We start from the raw sequence: 19,841 nt of genomic DNA, 5'->3' as shown, positions 1-19,841 counted from the left end.
TTGTAGTACTGTCCAGTGCATGCCAGAAAAGAACACTGCTGGGCACTGCTCCTTGCCAACTTAAACCAGATCAGTAGTAGTGCAGGAGCTGCTAACCTGGTCAAAACATGGTCCTGATGCCCATTTCTTCCTTTTACATTTTTTCTCCTAAAACAGTTATGAGAAATTAGCATGCAAGAAGGCAGCTTGGATGATTCTGTCGGCAGGCTTGGCTGTGGTATGCACAGCATGTGTCACTTGTCAAGTACTTAAGCATATAGTGCTCTAGGAAAAGTCACAGACAACATGAGTGATCTTTAGTGTGTCAGGAACAGGGCAATCTATGCAGTGGGGTCAGATACGGTAGTATTGAGGGCAAGCTACTTGAGTCAGGTAGATAAAAGGTTCCTTTAATTAAGGGATCTGCCAAAGGCAAAATACTGCTTTTGACATTCTTCTTATTTGGCTAAAGAATATTGGCTGTTTGTCAGTTCTCTCCTCTTATTTATATGATTCACAGTGCTAACCCCAGATGAGCTTTCCCTTCCCTCTCTGCCTCCCTCAGAGCAAGGGATGCTTAACAGGATTTCTGTAGAACAGACACTACAGAAGCAGTGTGCTAGGGCAACACAGTCATTCCACTGCAAGAGTGACTTCTCTCCTTCAGTAGGGAGATACTACAGTCATTGAGATAAGCAGGTAAGTCAGACTGAGGTAACCCCTAAGGCTCAGCATTGCACAGAAGTGAAATTCAGTGGGAGGCATCTTGTAAGAGCTGCAGTATTTGTAAGCTAGATGGGACTCCTGATTTTGTACAGCTTATTTTGTAAATTGTTCACCTTTGTAGTGATGACTTTGGTGTGGGGAATTCTTTTTGTTGATGTAAGCGAAGCTTGTAAAGAGTGCGTGTGATAAATGTTGATGAATATATCTTTTAATAATTAAAAAGCTGCTTTATTTTCCAATATCCAGAGCAGCCTGTATGTCTGCAAGGAGCTGCCACTTCTAAGCAGAGGCCTTGTATGACTCCAAGGGTTTCCTGAGCTCAAGCAGTTATTGATGCCAGCTGGACCTCTGGAGAGGCATTTCTCTGAGTTAGTCTGGCCAAGTACAAATAAGTCACAAGCCTGTCTTCCAAGCCCAGCTTTAAGATAGCCTCCCCAAATCACCAGCCTCTCACCTCTGGAGTACAGCTTGCTTGTTCCTAGCACAAGGCTCAGGTCATAGCCCTTTACTGCTGAGTTTCTGCCATCAGCCTATGCCTCTAAAAGCAACTGCAGGAGGAAGCCAGTGTCCCAAGGGCACCATTAGCTTTGTTACTATGAGCAGCCTCACCTGGGGCTCACCCACACCTGCTGGCACTAATTAAGAACAGCCCTGGGCATCTAGAACCTTCTCAGAGCTGTGCTGCTGCTTCTCTAGACGTGTCTCTTGCACGGACCTCATCTAAGCCAATGATGTAAGTCTCTTTTCTTTAGGCTTGTCTCTGTCCTGTAGATGGTGTCTCTGGTTGGTGTGGTTTTGTCTGTGGTCCTATCTCCTCAGTGGTTGGCCCCTGACCTGGTGTATCCCCGTTATCTGGCCTTCCTAGCTTTCATCAAAGCATTTTGGCACAAAGGTTGTCTTTCTTACTGGTTGTAACTCATCTGCTTTAGCATTAAAACCTTGTGAAGAATATTGAACCTAGTGGGAGGTTCAATTTTCATCCTTTTTCTGATAACTCATCTAACTGCCTTGTAGGTGCCAAATAAGGTGCATCAAAGAGGATTGCATACATGGGCTGCTGCTGAACTGTGAGCTGTTCTCTTTTGGTAACGTATCTGGAATCCCACAGTGATGTACATGGCGTGTTACTATCCCCTTAACTGGGTAAGCGCATTGTTGTGCAGCAGCTCAGCTTCAGCAGCACAGAGTTTTAGTGCTAGTTCACTGATAAGCTGTCATTAATTAAGGGAAATAGGATGGCCTGTGCCTTTTCAAGAGGTGCTTTTATGAGAATGGCGTGTACAGGACAGTGGGGGAGTGTTGATGGTTTTTTTGCGATGAGGGTGTGTGTTTTCATATGATAGCAAGCTCCTGTCTGCCCATCCACATCACAGAGACTTTAGTCCCAAACCAGAGTTAAGGTGAAGTTTTTCATTCACTTTGGATAAATGCACGGCACATAATTAAGAGTTAAAGCCTGGGGATCTGAAAGTACTGATCTGCAGTGCTAGGAGAAATGAATTGATGGGAGGCATTTACAAAGCTAAAACTCATAATGGCAAAGATGGCAAAAGAAGCAACGCCACGTGATGAAGAAAAATTGTGTTTTTTTCCACTGGGCTCTTATGTGCCAGATTATTTCTTAATGCAAAGTCTCCCGTGGTTTTTCTTGTTCCATTTTTGTAACTATAGACTACTTTACTGCATTCAGACATGAAGAATTGCTCCTCTTCTCCAGTGTTTCTGGCAGGAGTCTGATTCCTGAGCATCACAGGTCTGTGGTTGACCACTATGGTCAGAGCACATGCAGAGTGGGGTTGGGATACTGCAGTAATTAACTATGAGTTAATCATATTTACTTGATAGAAAGTTCTCAAGCAATTGCTAAATTCAACAAAACTAAAAAGTACCAGATCTTAGCTGATTTGTTGCTAATGCAGTTTGGATGAGAGAGAGAATCTAATGGGCACATACTCCCACTTCTCTCACCCCCTTCCAGAACTAAGTTAAAGACAAAAGCATAACAACGGCCTCCTAGTTTACTTAACACTGCAGTTCAGTGCTTTCTGAGCTGTGCTTTTATGACAATATCAACATTTAAATGAAGTAGTTTTTTTCATGTAAATAGGAAAGAGGTACAAAAGGTGGAAAAACATCCCCAACCTTTTTTTAGAGAAGCTGAAAACTTAGTGGTGGAGACATGCTTTTCTCGTGTGGTAGCAAAGCAAGGGCTGTGTGTGGCTGCTGTCCCAGCAAAAGCAACTGGCAAACTTATGAAGTGAAGGTAACATGTGGCAGAGGAAGGAGGGGGAAGAAGGTGGCTCTCCTCTGAGGCACTCAATTAGGAGCCCTAGAGTAGAATTAAAATCAGAGCCATTTGGAAGGCTAAGTCAAGGGGATTTTTTTTTTTTTGCTGTGCCTACTTGATGAACCAAATGAGCTTGCTGCCACTCTTTTGTGGTAAGATGTCTGAATGATTGGAGATGGTGCTGTAGCAATGTCAGTGCATGTTGTGAAAGTTGGGTTCAGCTAAAAGTAGAAATAAATGCAAGTCTTTGCTTACAAATGCCTCATGCAGGCGTGAATGCAAACAAGGTCAGACCTCTGCAGAGGCCACACAAACTAAAAAGAACAGCGATGTCAGGGTAAAAGAATTCTGATATCTGGCAGCTGACTAATATTAAATGACATCTGCTAAGTGAAAGAGTTGCACCCCTGGCCGGTGCCAGCCAGCCACACAGCTGCAGAACTAATCCTGCGAGCTGCTGTGCCACGCTGGGGCTGGTGTCCAGAAGCATTAAAGCAAAGAGCACAAATCTGGTCAGACAGCATCACTGAAGTGTCATGAAACATGAATAAGCTCTGGCCCTGCCTGCGCCTGGAAATGCTCACTGAGGAATGTTTGAGCATCTGCTCTCAAGCCTTGCTTCAGTGTGGGGTCAGTCACCAGCACTGCTTCTTGCTATGCGTGTGCCTGCCTGTCTAATGGGTGACTTTGGAGTGTTAATAATTTGCTCCCCACTATGCTCTTTCTAAGGAATAATGCGCTGCAAAGCTTCCTACTGATTTTTTGACAGTAGAAGAAATAGGCTGTAAGTAGGGTGATTTAATACACCAAGCTTTGGAAACCATTAGCATCTGCAGCCCTGTTGCAACAGCACTGGCCAATACATTCCATCAGTGGCCTGCAAAAGCTCCTAAACACATGAGCAAACCTAATTCTGGCTGCTAATCTGAAACTGAGAGTTTGCGGCTGTTAATATTCCTGGAACAATTGTGAGGCAGACACTGAAGAGACTTTACAAAGGGAGATAGAGTGAAGAAGAGTGAAAGCAAGTGCTTTCTGCAGCTCTTGTTCCCATCGAATAACTGATGAAACAAAAGGGCAAAAAAATACATCTCAAAGGCACTCTGAAATCAGTGTGCAAATCACTTTGTAGGTCAGGAAGGGCCTTGAACCACACGCTGTGAGCATGGTGTTTTAGCTGAGCACAGGCACAGATGGGCAGTGTGAAAATACACAAGAGAGCAGCAGCGTGGATATTCCATGGATGGACATCTGCTGTTAAGCACTTCCTGGCTGGCTGAACTTGTGTCTGATCCTGAGATCCCAGTGCTGCTGTAAGAGCTAGAGATAGGCATGGCACACCAAGATGCGGATATCTGCATAGAAATGGAGGTGTGTATGTTTGGTCATGTGTCATACAGGAAGGCTGCTCCAAAGGGCTTTAGCTACTTCTCTTCATGTGCTGCTCTTCTAAAGAAGATATTGTTGTAGTTGCTAAAGATTTCCTGTTGCAATTCTCTAATTGCAACTTCTTATGAGGTTCAACTAAGCTTTAAGTATTTAATATTTAAATATTTGAAGCCAATTTTTTTTTTTTTTTTACTAAACTTTTTGATTTCCTTTGGCCTCACACAGTCTGGAGAACCTACAAAGAATACAGGTGCTGTCTTGCTGAGGCCTCAGCTTTCTGTTGAGACAGCTAAGAAAGCTCATGGTGTCCTTTAACACTTCAAGATCTATTAATGAAAAAGAGCAAGTTAAGGCTGAGAAGGTATTCAGTTCAATTTAGCTTTTCCTCTGTGTGCAGAGTTAAAGTGATAATGAATCGTAATGCAATTATGAATGCTATGGCTTCTGGGTACCTGGTTTGTGACACTGTTAATCACTTTGGAGATGGAGAGCAGTCGGCTGCAAGCCAGGGTAATTTGTTACGCAAGGCAGAGATGGAAGTCGTTCTTCTTCTGGTGTCTCTGGTGGTTATATCTCCCCCATCAAATGATGAAGAGTGGAATTGTTAATATGAACTTGCAAATTTTTGAAAGAAAAGTTATCTTTTTTTTTTTTTTGTACCTCAGTGGCAAGTTGTGAAACTGTGGATTTATTTCTAAATTCTTAATGATATTTAATATTCCCTAATATATTCTTGGCCCTGTTCCCTCAGTAATTTGGACAGTGAGCTAAATCTGTTGCTTGCAGTCTTGTCAGAAGCCTATATGAAGATAACAGAGGCCAGTAATGTATTTCAGTGTGATACAGAACTATCAGTGTTTCTGGTCTTAATACTGGAATTCAGCAGAGAAAGTCTGTAATTCTAGCCCAGGCACTGCAGGATCTCATTGCTTTTGTGGAGAGGTGACTAATGGTAGTGAAAGCAATTAATTATGAAATGGAATTGTAAAATAAATGAATTTCCAAGTGAATTAGATCACAGTTCTTTGGGCTTCTTAGTGAACCACAACCTTAATGAACAGTGTCAATGGATCTCACAGATGAAAGATGCAGACAGAAGGCTTTTAGATGTATCGCATCTCAGAGCAGAATTGGATATAAATGCTTCTTGTTAGCTATGTATTTAGTGAATGGCACCTTTTCTTGTGCTGTTGTCTTTCTTTTATGCTGCCGTACCAAAACTACTTTGTGTTTCCAAAAGGGAAGTGGAGAAACTATGACACCAATATTTTCTCTGAAAATATCTCAAGCAGAGATCTTAATAATCATGCATCAGTGTTTTCATGTCTGTTGCGCAGCAAGGCATAGTATCTCAGGCAGCCCTGCACTTGAAGCTACCCCTGGTGCTTTGCTCAAGTTTCTTGCTGTCATAACACCACAGCCCCTGTAGTAAACTTACATCTGTAGTAAACTCTTATGCTGAAGTAATCTCTCCTGAGACACCCAGGGTGTTGTCCAGGTGGGGGCCTGTGCAGTGGAGCACTAGCCACAGTGTGAGGTTGTGAAGTCTAGCAGGAAAGGCTGAGTAATGTCAGCCTCAGTCTAAAGTGAGTGGGAAGGGGCGGTAAGAAGTGTAACTAGAATTGATTAGAAGGAAAGACAAAGTAACAGGTACTAACCTCAGAGTTCAAGTTTTTGGCAAATTTGGAAATAGATAAAAGGAAGTCCTGTCATATGAGATGGTCAGATGCTCTTTGATAGGAAGTTTGTACCTGAGCTGCTTAGAAGTGAATTTCAGTGAATTATTTTGTGCAGCAGCTCATGAAATATTCACACTGACTGACAAAAAAAGCTTTCTCTGGCGTATTGGCTAGTGGCTGAAAGACTCAGCAACAATGATAAATGTCAGAGCTGAGCTGAGCCAAGACTTCTCTAGGGAGATGCTGTGGAAAATGGTAATAGCTGGTGTCCTTTCCTAGAGAGTGGGGTGAAACTGCCTGGAGATCCTACAGTGTGCCTAGCACTTCAAAGGTAAAGCTCATTCAGAAGGAGGGAAAAACTGGCAGAAATAAGATGAGCTTCACCCCGGGAAGGGAAAGGAACTCACACCCTGCAGAGGAGGTGGGTGGAAGCAAAGATGAGGAGTGGGAGCTGGGAAGGTGCAGAAAACAGCAGGTGCAGAAGGGAACTGGAGACCCTGAGGAGCAAATCTGGTTATTTTTCATAAACATAAAAAAAAGAAAAAAAAAAAAAAAGAAAACAGACAAAAGAGGTGTGATAGGGAACAGAGGACTGTTTCAGCAGTGGTTTCCTGAATGGATCAGAAAATTGTTGCTAGTCCCTTTCTGTGCTACACTCTCCCTGCAACAACACAACAGTTTCTGACCATTTAATTACCAGGAGGTTGTTGACAGGGTAAAGGATGTTCTGGGAAGAGGAATAATTACTTGGAGAGGGTTGGAAAGGCAGTGGGAAATGACCGAAGGTGAAGGCCTGGGGAAGAGGGGAGGGAGGCAGATGCCAAAACCCAGATCAGGCCACCAGATCTGGGTCCGCTCTGGATAGGAGCAATCCTCCTTGAATACAATCACTATTTTCTTTACTGCAGGTGTACTGAGTGAGGGGGACCTGGGACAGCTGTGGGGCTTGGGGTTGGGAGCCCAACTGTGCAGCAGCTGTGCCTTATGGACATTCCAAGCTTCTTGGGGAGCAAGAATCCTGGCAGTAATGGCACTCGGAGCTGTACAGGCTTCCCATCTTTAGGACATAAGGTGTTTGTGCTCCATGAACATGCACCCCAGCAAATCGTGTTGGTATCATTGCAGGAGCTGGATGTGACGACCCTTGGGGGTCCCTTCCAACTCAGGATATTCTGATTGCTGGACTGCTGCTTACAGCTCTTCACAGCCCTCCTACTTGTTCTTGTTCGCTGCATCTGTTTGAAAGCGTCTTGAAGATGAAGTTATTTCCTGGAGGAATTCTGGTATGTTTTTCCCCCAACAGTTCATCATTCTTATCTGCTATATTCATTGTCAGGAAGCAGGTGTTATTTATTGTACATATACTGAGTAATTTAAACCACTCATTTTTTTTTCCTGGAAGTTTTGTTATTTACTAGCTCCTGCCAAGTTGTGTCTTTTTACTGTTCTAGAAGTTTGACTTCGTTTCTCTTTTTATTATCCAGATACTTGTGTTGTTTTTTATTTTTCCCCACAGAGATTTTTCCTGAATTCCTTTCTCACTCTTTACTTGATTGAAAGGATGCAATTCCACTGATTACTCCCATTTTAAGTCCCTACTTTTGTATTGAGAGAAAGCAGAATATTCTACTTTCTTTCCCTCCACTGTTGGGTAAGAAAGGAACCAAAGACCAGACATGAGTTGTTTGACACATGTCCTCTTGTAATGACACATCCATCCAGATGTTATTCATCGAAGTGGAGACATCCATCGTATGAGCTGCGTGTCAAGCCAAGCAATAATCTTCTTGTATTTCATATGAATGTGTGAGTTTCCTTGTCCCTGTTATGGGGTCACTGCCTGTCTTTCCTAGAGAGGACACAGAGATCGGATTATTCATTTACCCTACAGGCATCCATTTCACACGTGCCAATTGTTATTGGTTGCCCCTCGCTGCTCTAAACACCCAGCACTCATGCATCATGTCCCACTCTGATGCTTATCTCTGTTACAAATGTGAGGACATTGCTGACTCCCGGTGAACTTATCAGCCCTGTTATTACCATCAACTCTTTTCTGCAGAACTGTTATCTACCTAATTTCTCCTAATTGCACACTTGGGCAGATCATTATTATAAACTAAATGTAGGGTTTGCCTTTCTTTCTATGCTTCAGTTCACCCCAGCATCTTTTTGAGAGTGTTCTGAATTCTTTCCTAAATAGTCCTAGAAAAGTATGTACAAATTTATGTTCAAAACAAAATCTTTGTGGAGATTTACCACGACAAGAAAATCCAGTATAGTCATCGTTAAGGAGAGATGGAGAACCCAACAAGGATGCTAAGATACACTCCAGCTAACCTAATTAACTAGGAATTGTGCTTGATTAAATGACATTTCATCAGTAGTCATAAATAGAAAACAAGAGACAGCAATAAAAAAAAAAAAGAGCATGATCACAGGAAAAAGAAATCAAAGCTACATTCATCCGCATTGTTAGATACTCATCTGAAATGAAGGAAACAGAAATAAAGGCTCAGTTGATAATGGAATCTGTACCTGGAATTAATCAGGATAGGTATGAAAACATCAGGAAGGAACAATATTTCTGAGAATTCTACGTATCTTGGCTTTGTTAGTGAAGTTTGGAGTCATGGTAACACCTTTGTGCTTCACGAGAGTGTGCTTGCTGTGGCTATTCTAATTACAATATGTTCAACTATCTCAGCAAACAGACACTGGGGTAGAATTGCAACACTTCAGATCTGTGTTTATTGACGGCAGAAGAGATGCAAATTTTGCTGTTGTAAGAGGATCAAGTCTTGGGCCACGTAGTAGAGAGTTTACTTCTAAATGAAAAGAATATATAATTGAGAATATTTATTTTCTTTTAACCACAAAAATAGATGTAGATAACATGTCATCATGTCTGCTGGACCACTGATATTGCTGTAATTTGACTGCACAAAGTTAGTGTGGTGTGGAATATTTCTATCAATGTATCTTCATTTTTTTCTAAACAGATGGTGCAATCTGCCCTTTTTCTTTAGCTGAAGAAGGATGGAGGAAAATTTCTGGCTTCTGAAATCATACAAACTCCCCACTGATGTCTGCGTGAGAAAAGGAAGATCTAAGTGAGGTGTTTACTGCCTTGCAATTCCTAATTTATGAGACTAAAGGCTGTTTATTGTTGGCAGTATTTATTGCTTGTTTTCAGTCAGTTTAATTTGTTGTGATTTGGGGTTTGTTTGGACTTGGACAGGAATCATTGTATTAATCATAGTAACTGGAGAGGAAGAAACAAATGAATGTTTCATGGAAAGGCTATGAAGCAATTCCTTCTGTAGAAGAGCTGCCTGAGGCTCATAGTATGCCCTCGAGGACAAGCTTCTGATCTACCCTTCATAGCACACCTTTTGTTTTTCTGTTCTCAGAAAACCCCATCTGTGAAGATGTGAGCAGCCTAGGAAAATTCAGCTCCAAAAAGAAATTGTTATCTTCATCTCAGAGACAGCAAAGTACCAAATTGATACTGCTTGGAAAATAAAGATATCAATAGAGGGAGGTGCTTGTGATACTAAAGAGACGCTGCTAGAGTAGGCACACTTAAAAACAGGTATCATTTTCTTTTAACAGAAAGCAACAAGAAGCATTTTCTCAACCAGGGAAAAAAAAAAAAAGCACTCAAGTGACTTGTGCCTAAATCCTGGAGCACAACAGAGTGGCAGCTTAAAAACAGATCAAATGTGAACAAAATCCAGTAACTACCAGGGCTGCTTACATGATAGGACCAGGCAGACTTGCGAGCGTGTTGTCCTGCAGTTTATAAGGACTGAAAAATAGAAGAGCTCCTTTTGGGATTTAAGTTATCTTCAGCATTGCAAATCTTCCAAAGTATGGAAGAACTCTTTCTTATCCTTCCCGCTCTGAGACACTGTTTCTCTCCTTTTTATAAGGGAATGTGGAAAGGTGGGAGCACTCCTGCTTCCTTAAGGCTGTCCAGCAACAGTCCTTGTAAGTTTAAAGGGAATGCTGAGCAATAGGGAAATGGGTAAACTAACACAGCGACATAAACTGGATAGACTTGTGATAAAGGGCGCAGTAACTAAGACTAAAACTTTTAATTCCAGTGTCCGTGAGCCACTAAAACTACAAGTGTAGCTTTGAGGAGGTTCAGCCTTGACTTTGTAACTGATAAGAAGAGGGAAGCAAGATGAGTACTCCACAACCTTCCTATTCAAGGGGGAACTGTCAAGCTATGTAAAAAATATAGGTATATATACACACGCTTATAGGCTCCCTGACTTAGAAGCACTTAAATCTGAGTATGTTATCATGAACACCAGTAGCCATAAAAGGGTGTTGGTGATCAAAGATGCCTTGTGGGTGCTTGTGCCATCAATAACACTGTGTGTCTGTAGGAATTAGTATGTATTTACATGCAGAGTGACTCTGTCTCACCCTTTGATTTAATTGAGCCCTGCTTCTGAAACGGCTAATAAATCAAGAGGAAGGGGAATACCATCTGCTGGGGTGGGTGTGCTGCTCCTTTCAAGAGCATCAGGCTGTGGCTTCGGCAGAGGCAGAAAGACTGCAGTTACCTGAAACACTGTGCTGCTTTGTGTGCACTGGGCAAGGCAAAGGGAATAGTGAAACTCGGCAGTTGCTGCCATGGATCGAATGCAGAACAGTTCTACTCTTCCTAAGGGAAGATTCCACATGTTGCTGTATAAATGCTATTTTATGTGCACAAATAGGCCCAGGGCAAAGAGAAATATTCTAGCTTGCTTTCTGGTGGAGAACAGGAAACCTAATTCTTTCTAAAAGCAGCGGTAGCTTTGCACGTACAGATTTTCCTTCCCCAGCTTTCAGTCTTAAAGATCTGGGTGCTGGAATCCATGCTGGTGTTAGTCAAACTGCTCCTTCCTAGTGCTGTACTTTCACTTTAGCCTTAGGTGATTGTAATAGAAAATAGCCCTGGCGCTCAAAAAGTGACCTGCAGGGTGTATTTCCCCACAGCTGAAAGAAGTTTAAAAGAAAGAACAAAAAACAAAAGCAAAAAACAGGAAGGAGAGCCTGCAATTTTCCCTGCTGAAGAGCTGGATGGAGCAGGGTAATCCTACGCCTGTTGCCTGCGCTGCAATGACCCAAAATGTTGAGCAGGAGCATAGCCCTGTGCAGTGCTCACACAGCTGATTTCTTCCAGAAACCAGAGCTACCAGCAGCTACGCCGTTGCCAAAATGCAGTCTCTGCTTTGTTTCTTTATTTCACCCCGTTCTTGGGTAAAATACGATTGCATTCTGCTGAACCCAAGAGAGCAAACTGGGACAGTGTGTCTGAAATCCGTGGGTATGTTCAAGCACATTCTTTCCATCCTGCAGCTAGACTCATTTACAGTATATGACATTACCTTGGAGCTAGCTGGACATAAATTGACAGCTAAGCATAGCTGTGGGCTACTGCTTTTGGTGCACGGTTGCTGTAAATAATTTAGAGTAATTTCTTTTGCTATTTTGTTATGTTGGTTTTTTAACATTTATAAACCATTTAAAATGAAAAGACATACCGGGGAGTTTGTTATGAACGTGCCTCAAGATGCCATTTAAAATAATTGTGGTACTTCAGCCCTGCACAAACCTTTCACAGCAAGAAGATAAATGCACTTTATTAAACAGGAAACGTTCACAGTGAAGGTCAACATTTAAATGACTGCAGGAAACAAAATAAAAATCACTTCTTTTGAAATTCACTACTCTTGGTGGAAACAGAGCCTTCACCCCAGCTCAATTTAGCCTGCAGCACTGGATGCTGAACTCGAGAGGAGTTAACAATAGGTGAAATTTACAGTAAAAAAAAAAATTACTAATGCTGATGAAAAGATTATGGTAGGCATATCTTTATATATGTGTATATTTATCTTATGGTAAAAGTTCTTTTTTTATATAAAATGGCTTGTAAATGTAAAAGCAGTTGTAAATACTGAGAGCACAAAGCAGAATCTGGCAAATGAGTTTGCTGGAAATACTGGGAATTACAGCACTGCTGTGGAGGTGACAAGAACAAGATTGGTCAAGCAAGCACAGCAAAAATACATGTGGAAGGTTGTGAGCAAAAGCAGTGAGTCCAGTCTTGAGCTGGAAGGAGGTTGAGAAAGCAACAGATAGCATCAAAACAGGAATTGTATGATGTTAGAGCAGAGAGTGGATGGGTGAGGTGGAAGGGGATGTGCTAAATATAAGTGATGACAAAAGGATAAATTGGTACAGACACCTTAAGACAGCTGGGAATATGTAACTTGGGCGCAGCCTGTTTGGATGTGAAGCCAGAGCTGGAAGACAAGGGAAATGCAGATAGCAAGTGACATGTAGCGTTCCCCTTCCCAGTTTGCAAGGACAACGGGTACGGTAGTGACAGCCAGGGCCAGGAGTCAGCAGGAGGAGCAGTGTTGGCATCTGCAGCGCCCAGCTCGGCCAGATCCTTCCCCTGGCAGCTGCAGCTAGCGGTGGCCACTCCAGTGGAGTGGACTCCAACAGGAGAGGACCTGTACCATGTGCCTGAGAGCTACCAGACTATTGAAAGGCTCCTTTGTCCCATTATCTCCTGAGCAGATGGTGTAGGAACAACGACTTCATAGAATCATAGAATGCATTGGTTTGGAAAGGACCACAGAGTCCCCCCAGCCCCAACCCCTGCTGTGGGCTGTCTGCCCACCACCAGCTCAGGCTGCCCAGGGCCCATCCAACCTGGCCTTAGGCACCTCCAGGGATGGGGCACCCACAGCTCTGGGCAGCAGTGCCAGTGCCTCACCGCCCTCTGAATAAAGAATCTCCTCCTAAAATCTAACCTACATCTCCCCCCTTTTAGTTTAAAGCCATTCCCCCTTGGCCTGTCACTATCAGACCATGTAAAAAGTCACTCCCCTTCCCGTGTATAAGCTCTCCTCCAGTGCTGGAAGGCTGCAATGAGGTCTCTCCAGAGCCTTCTCTTCTCCAGGCTGAGCTGGCACAGAACCTGGGGTCATTCTGCATGCCTGTGGTTGGAGAATTTGTTTCGAGTGTTTTGGAAATCTTCTCTAAACACTGAGACAATGAATGTGGAGTAAATTATATCTGTTTTCTTTTGTCAGGTAGTAGTTTCTTCTCAATCCTGGTGTAGTTCAGGGTGCAGTCATTTCCTGTGTTTATAACAGGCTGTTTGCAGCGCAAGCCTGAGATAAAAACTACTCCTTGAAAAATACTTGGCATTCAGGCTGAGTCAATGCAGGAGGCCATCAAGTAATGCTGCGGTGAGCATCAAGTGACGTTTTTCTTGCTTTGAAAAGCAAAGGCCACAGTGTCAGGAGCAATGCTCCGTGTGACGGTGCCCCGAAGTTCAGCATGTCTGCTTTGATTCAAGGGTGGCAAGTGGCAAGGCCTCTCGGGGCAGAATGGCTCTTCCAAAACAGGACCTCCCCTTGCCAGGGAACTCAGCGTTGCTGCCCTGTTCTGGTGCAGTCTGTGCCATATATCTAATTCAGGCTGCACAGTTCTGACATGTTGGCTTTCTTTGCCGTGCCACTCCAGATGACTGAGGACCACAGTCTTGTTCATCCTCAGAATTGCTGCTCGTGCCTCTCGCATTAATTCAGGAGGATGCTGGTCCTTCACCAGCTGCAAACAGCTTTAAATTGACCCTAGGATCTATTTGCATAATGATCTGATCCATTTAGTGCTGAAATCAGTAGCGGTCTCCTTGGAAGATAATAGCCCATTTGGGCTCTCCGTGCACCTTGTTAACTTCACGAGGGCATGTAGCGGAAGACGCTCCATGTTTATGTTTGTAGTCTCGAGCTGGATGATTTGTTGTGACACAGTTGGTTTCTGTTGTAACGTATCGGCTGTTTTCTGCATTCTGGGAGATTGATGATTAGCAAGTATTCACAGAGCAACTTGTGTTTTAGTCTAATCAGGGAAACAAGTAATTATTTTTCTCAAGAGTGGAGCAGTGATTTGAGTGTTTTCGCAGCGTGACAGGCACCTTGATAAACCCAATTAGTGAAGTACTTGTATTATGATATTCTACATTCTTCACATTTCTGACCTTTTTTTTTCTTTTTTTTCTTCCCAAAGACACCATTTTTGCCTTTTTGTCTCTCTGGGGAATGTCAAGAAAGAAAGAAAACTGATCCTGAGGGAATTCATTCTGGAAGCTTGATCCAAATGACAGCTGCCTCCAATTGCTGCTCTACTCATTCCTTTGGTTATTTGGTTCCAGTCGAGACTGGAGGCTTGATGACAGCCAGAAGTACCAGCAAGGAAACCTCAGATGATTCAGGCTACAGCAGCACGGGCACAAGACAACCTGGATGTAAGTCAGCAGAACACTTACAGGGCTAATTAGAACCATGACCTTGAAAAGGCACTTTCCTGTACAGTTCACAGAGGCTGAAGCTAGAGACAGAGGACGGTATGCACTTCCATTAAAGTGCTATTCCTAAGTTTTCCAACAAGTGTAAAGTGCAGTGGCTTTGAAACATATTTTAGAGAGTTGTCAAGGTGTTTAGAGCAGGTGATTCATAACAGGATGTACTAAGACCAGCAAAAAACGAAAAAAAGAATCAGAGTCGTCATTTATTTGTGAGGTGAGCAGGCAGCACTCACCAAGCAAGTGGTGCACTGCCTGTTTCCCAGCCTGCTTCCAAACGTGTGCACACCTCAGAAGCAGTATTATGCTCCTGAACTGAGCCCCTGCTCTGCACTGCAGGAGAACGATGGCAATGTTACAGGCTGGTGCAGAGTAGCAGAAGGTGGGTAGTTTGAAGGTGAAATCCCATGTTCAGATCTACTTCTGCTGTGCTTTCTTTGTGAGGACCTGCAAACCCACAGGGCAGCCTTTCTCTTTTCATTCCTCTGCCTGTATGCTTGGCTGAAGCCCAGTGACTCAGCTGCAAGAAAAACCTTATAATCTGCTGGGAGCATCCAGAGAGCCTAGGAGAGACCCAGTATCCCCAGGCATCGGTGTCCCCTCTCTAAATACCCAGAAGCCAGTCAAGCAAGGCTCATCATTCCCCCAACTTCCGAAATAGCCATGTGAGCCCTTCGTGGCAAGCTGCCCACAGCAGGAGCCAGTCAGAACCTGCTTCTCCCTGATGCAGGCAATCAAAAAAGAGATGAACAGGAGACTTTGTAAACGTCTTTATAACACAGAAAACTTTGGATTTATGGTGATAACTAATGTTTTCCGCAATATGCGTCAACCTGATTAATTTCTTTCTAAATTTATAGCTTGCGTGTCCTTTAATCTATCTTGTGCCATAGCAACAATAACAAGCTGATTGCTGTACCATTTCAATCAGCATCAGTGGCAGTGAACAGATGTATCGCTGCCTCAACAATAGCATAGGTTTCCTTTCTGAAAAACATTACTTAGGCCTTTTACTCCAGTCGCAGACATTATCTTTTTGTTTTCTGAACTTCTGGTGAAGGAGAACTAACAAAGTGCTATATAATGCTTTGTGTTTAATGGGATTTGTGGTGAGAAGGACTGAAAGGCAATACAAGCAGAAAGGGAAGTAATCTTGTTCTCAGCTCTCATTTACTCAAAATTCCTTAATTTGTCCTTCTACATCCATTACAATGCTATAACGTCTCCTCCTTCGTTTTCAGTGAATAGAAATCAGGGAAATAGAAGAAAACATCACCCATGCGCCTGGTGTTCTGTTGTTGGGTTTTGTTTAGTTGTGTTTTAAACTTTTTTTTGTTTGATCAATTTTGTTGCGGTCGGTGAGTTCTCAGTTTCCTGTTCCCCAGACACAAACCCCTGGTTTGTTTACTTCTCCCTATCTGGGTTTCAGTTTGTTGCTCGTCTGCCTTTGACAGCTCTGCGAGGCTGAGTGGTTGTCCAGAAAGACAGTGCAGGTTTCCAAAATTGCTTTTTTGAATTAGAAGATGCCTGGTCCGCTTTCTTGAAGATGCACTGAAGACATGGTCTTGTAGAAATTAGCCTGGCTCAGTAGCTTTTATTACATATTTGCTATCAGTGAATCCAAGTATCTTATCTGATTTTATTAAGTTCCAGAATCTCAAGGCAGGATTTTTAGCTGTTTTTCACTTAATTTTCAGGGGAAGAAAAATAAAAATCCTTGGTGTGTCTTCAAAATTCATTTTTCTCACTGCTTTGAGGGTGTAATGCTTGATTTTGGGCCTGTGTATTCAGCTCCAGACCAGACATTGCTGAGAAGCATCTGCTATGAACTCTGTAAGGCGAGCAGACACCTCCCTGCATGGGAGCCATTAGGAGAAAGTCACTGTTTGCCAGGGGCCAGACCATGGTTTTCCTAGCAGAATAAAGGAGGAATGGCTACTGTGACCAGTGGCAGGGAGGAGACCAACACACCATGGTGCTGCCTGGCCTCTATCCTATCGGCTTTTATGTCCATGAGGACAGGAGGATTTTGTTGTCTCCAAATGTTAGCTTAACCCAGAGAATAGATGATTTTATTGGCTGTAAGGACCAGAGATAGCTTTATGGATTTGCCCATGCTGGAATACGTGTAGCTTGTTGTCCCGCTTCTTTTTGTCTATGATGGTAACTGAAGGCACCACCTGCCTGCATGCAAGGCCATCACCAAGCCTCCCCCAGGGCAAAGGGCAGGAGAGCAATGGGGTTCCTGCTGTCCCACTTCCAACTTCCCACCTGTTGGAGATTCCTAACCCTTTGTGCCGGGCTGGACATCCCATCATCATCCCTTCTCAGACATGACCAGCCCTACATCTTCACCACCATGAGCAGCACTCCCCAAACTGCTAGGCTGATGTGGCTGGACAGCTGCCATGTACCAGCCCACCACTGAGGTTCCCCTGTGGTACCCCCTTCCAGGCTCTTTGTATTTCCCTTCCCTAATTCTCCAGCTTCATTCATTCTAGGTATAGTCTTCATTTCCCTAGTGATCTCCTCTCATTCCTGCTTTCATTGTTCTGTCTGTTGTAGGAATTCAGATTATCGTCTCCAGGGCTCAAGTGGAGTCCACATTCACTCTAACTGCATTTTCTCAGGTTGTTTTTTTTTGTTTGTTTGTTTATTTTCATAGGAAAACAACCAAACACCCTATCAGAAAACTCATCTTCCTACTCAGTTTTTCTTGGGTGGAAGGAAAGGCCAAGTAGTTTATTAACAGCACGATGTCTTTTATCTTCCCTTGTATTGCAAATTCTCTGGAGAAAAATGTGTCTGTTTTCTCTCTTCTGTATTGTAAAGTATTGGCCCCATCAAAATTAGCTATTGATTGGAATGTTTTTTCCCTAGGAAAAGAAATGACAGAAACATTAAGCTTGCATGGAAAAATTCGGGTTGAAAAATGAAGTTTCTAGGGGACATTCTGAAAGATAAGACATGTTCAGATGCCAGTTTTTGTTTTTCAGTACCAAGAAAATGGACGTAGTATTTTACTTAACGTTTTCTGAAGCAACATCCTAACAAACAAATGTTATTTCTACAAGGAGAAAATAGATACTTCTAATTTGCATCAATTTCAGAATGAAAGCATGCAAACATATCAATGTAACTCCAAAAAATTCTGTCCTTCCAAATCAGTGATACTATTAAATAACAAGGTAGAGGGATGAGGGAAGCTGAATGCCAAGAGGACCATTACCTACAATTAGCTCTAATCTTTTTATTTTTCTTTTTTGACTCTCATTCCACTTTTTCATAGCAGCCTGAGGTCTATAGCAACTGTTATCTTCCAGAGATCTCATGCTTTTAATGATACATTGTCTTTGCTGTTTTGTGCGTTGTTCAGGACAAGAAACAAACAAACAAAAGCAAGTGGTTATTTAAGACAAAAGCAGAAAAAGAAGAAAAGAAACCAGAAAAACCGAAACCCAGTGTATTTACCCAGTTTTCATCTTTGATCTTTTATTTTGCTCTTTTATAATGGTGTGCTTTTTTTTTTTTTTTCTGGGTGATGGTCAAAATGGCAGAAAAAAACACAACTTGGCTTCTTAGTTCTTGCCTGACACTGGAATTTCACAGCTCACTGCAGTTACAGACTTGCTAGGAGAAGCAGGCCAAAAATTTAAAGCTGGTTTTATTTTTGTTTATGATTGCCACAGTGTTCTTTTCCTTGGTCACATTCTTTGCGGTGTGCACAGCTCTGTCATCCTGTGCTGGCCTAATTTCACGGGGACAGCTCAGCAGGGGATCAGTCTCCGGTGTCTGTTAACTTCATGGTGTTGACCTGAGCTTGTTGTATGTCCTGAGCAATGTATGATGTACACAGCTTCACAGCTGCACGTGCATCTCCATCGGGGACTGCTCCCAACCCCAGTGACACTGGTCTCCTTGATCAGAAGGAGCTTCATTCGCTCAGCGCATCTACCAGTGCAAGAAGGACGAATTCCATCTTGTTCCAGAGCAAATTCTCTGTAGGAATTACTGGTGTTACTTCTGTCAGCAGCTGGTGCATTTGGCGCAGAATCTCAGACCTACAGCCTGCTCCTGCTGTAGGACTGCAGCCCTCTGCTGGTACCTGACCACTGCTTAACTGCAGAGCTGCAACAGCCCTGAGCCCTGACCTTTCTGCTGCTGCCTGCAGGAACAACAATATCCCTGCTCTCTAAGTTCATACCCGAAACATGGCACAATTATTTTCTGAATTCCCTTGAAGACAGATGCTGTTCTGCCTGACCCCCGAATCAGAGTAGCTGAACAAACCTCCTGTTTCTGAGGGTGGTTTTTTTTTTTTTTTTAATGTTATGTGGTCCACTGGGCTAGGCGTGGTGCCCTTTGCTTCATTCAGCTGGGGTAAAAACAAAATAAACAGGCTGAGGTCAGCATCCAGCTGTGCTGCAGTGTGCTGGACATCACCCACCAGAGAACAATTTCTAAAGCAAATAGGAAGACTGCATACAAGGGAGCTTCCTAGTGGGAGGCTATAGCTCTTACAGGTTTGGGAGAGATCTCAGAAGTCATCACCAGGGTGCTGGGGGCACTAAGGAGCCCCCTTGTTGTGTCCCCCTGGAAATCAGCAGCAAGCTCTCATCATTCCTACGGCTGGGGGAGCGAAAGCTCTCTGAGCCCTGAGTGCTGTTTGCTTAGCCTGATCTGCAAAGTGCTTCAGTGACAGATTTTGCAGTCTTTTATTCCAGTGCTTCATTATTCATCCCGTTAAACCACTTTCCGCATAACTCGTTTGTGTCTTACATTACACGGTTTAAACCCATTATTTCTTGTTCTATTCACTATGGATGTGGAAAATAAACCTTTTTTTTTTTCCTCCTATATAATAGACTCTTTCTTATTTGAAGTTACATCCCTTTGAGTCTCCCTTAAAGCTAATCAGCCCCAATTCATTTCATCTCTCTCATCGGTCATGTTCACGGAGAAGATGTGCCCTGAATGCCTTGCACTGCAGCTCTTTTCAGCCATGCGATGTGACGTGGCCTTTTGAGCATCAATTCTCAACATGAAGAATAACCTCAATTCTCAACATGAAGAATAACCTCAATTTCTGTGTAATGAGACCTTGCCATGAAATGCGCATTTGGAATTTCATTAGCATGCCCTGCTCTGAAGTTTCATGCTGGACTACAGGAACAGGCTACTTTGGGCTATTAGTGTCAGCCTCTGAATAAAGCAAAACAACTTCAAAGGACAGCAAGAGAGAACAGAGTGTGTTGGTAAAGCCCTGCCATTGCCTGCGATCAGTTCATGGCAGCTCAGTAGGCAGACCAACAAGCTGTCATGGTCTTACTGAGAAAACAGCAGGAAGAGGTTTTGTTTCTATGGTTGTGTTGTGTTAATTTGGTTTGATTTAGCATGA

The 19,841-nt window shown here is 43.1% G+C and overlaps 1 protein-coding gene across 2 annotated transcripts in view; it reads left to right on the top strand.

Annotated features, from left to right (window-relative positions):
* Positions 546 to 19,841, top strand: part of BFSP1 (beaded filament structural protein 1) — a 43,615-nt gene continuing 24,319 nt past the window's right edge. Inside the window, exons 1-5 of one of the 2 annotated variants that reach the window (XM_021391830.1) lie at positions 1,287 to 1,438; positions 1,720 to 1,848; positions 7,186 to 7,343; positions 9,063 to 9,178; positions 14,149 to 14,386. The gene's annotated coding sequence lies outside the window, so the exon portion shown is untranslated. Of the gene's footprint in view, positions 679 to 1,286; positions 1,439 to 1,719; positions 1,849 to 7,185; positions 7,344 to 9,062; positions 9,179 to 14,148; positions 14,387 to 19,841 lie in introns of those variants that run through there. The other variant, XM_021391831.1, reaches the window with a different exon arrangement.

This window comes from Numida meleagris, chromosome 3 (genome assembly GCF_002078875.1).
Source record: "Numida meleagris isolate 19003 breed g44 Domestic line chromosome 3, NumMel1.0, whole genome shotgun sequence".
NCBI classification, from domain to species: Eukaryota; Metazoa; Chordata; class Aves; order Galliformes; family Numididae; genus Numida; species Numida meleagris.
The sequence above is the reverse complement of the archived record's forward strand: the minus strand, read 5'-3'. Positions and strand labels throughout refer to the sequence as shown.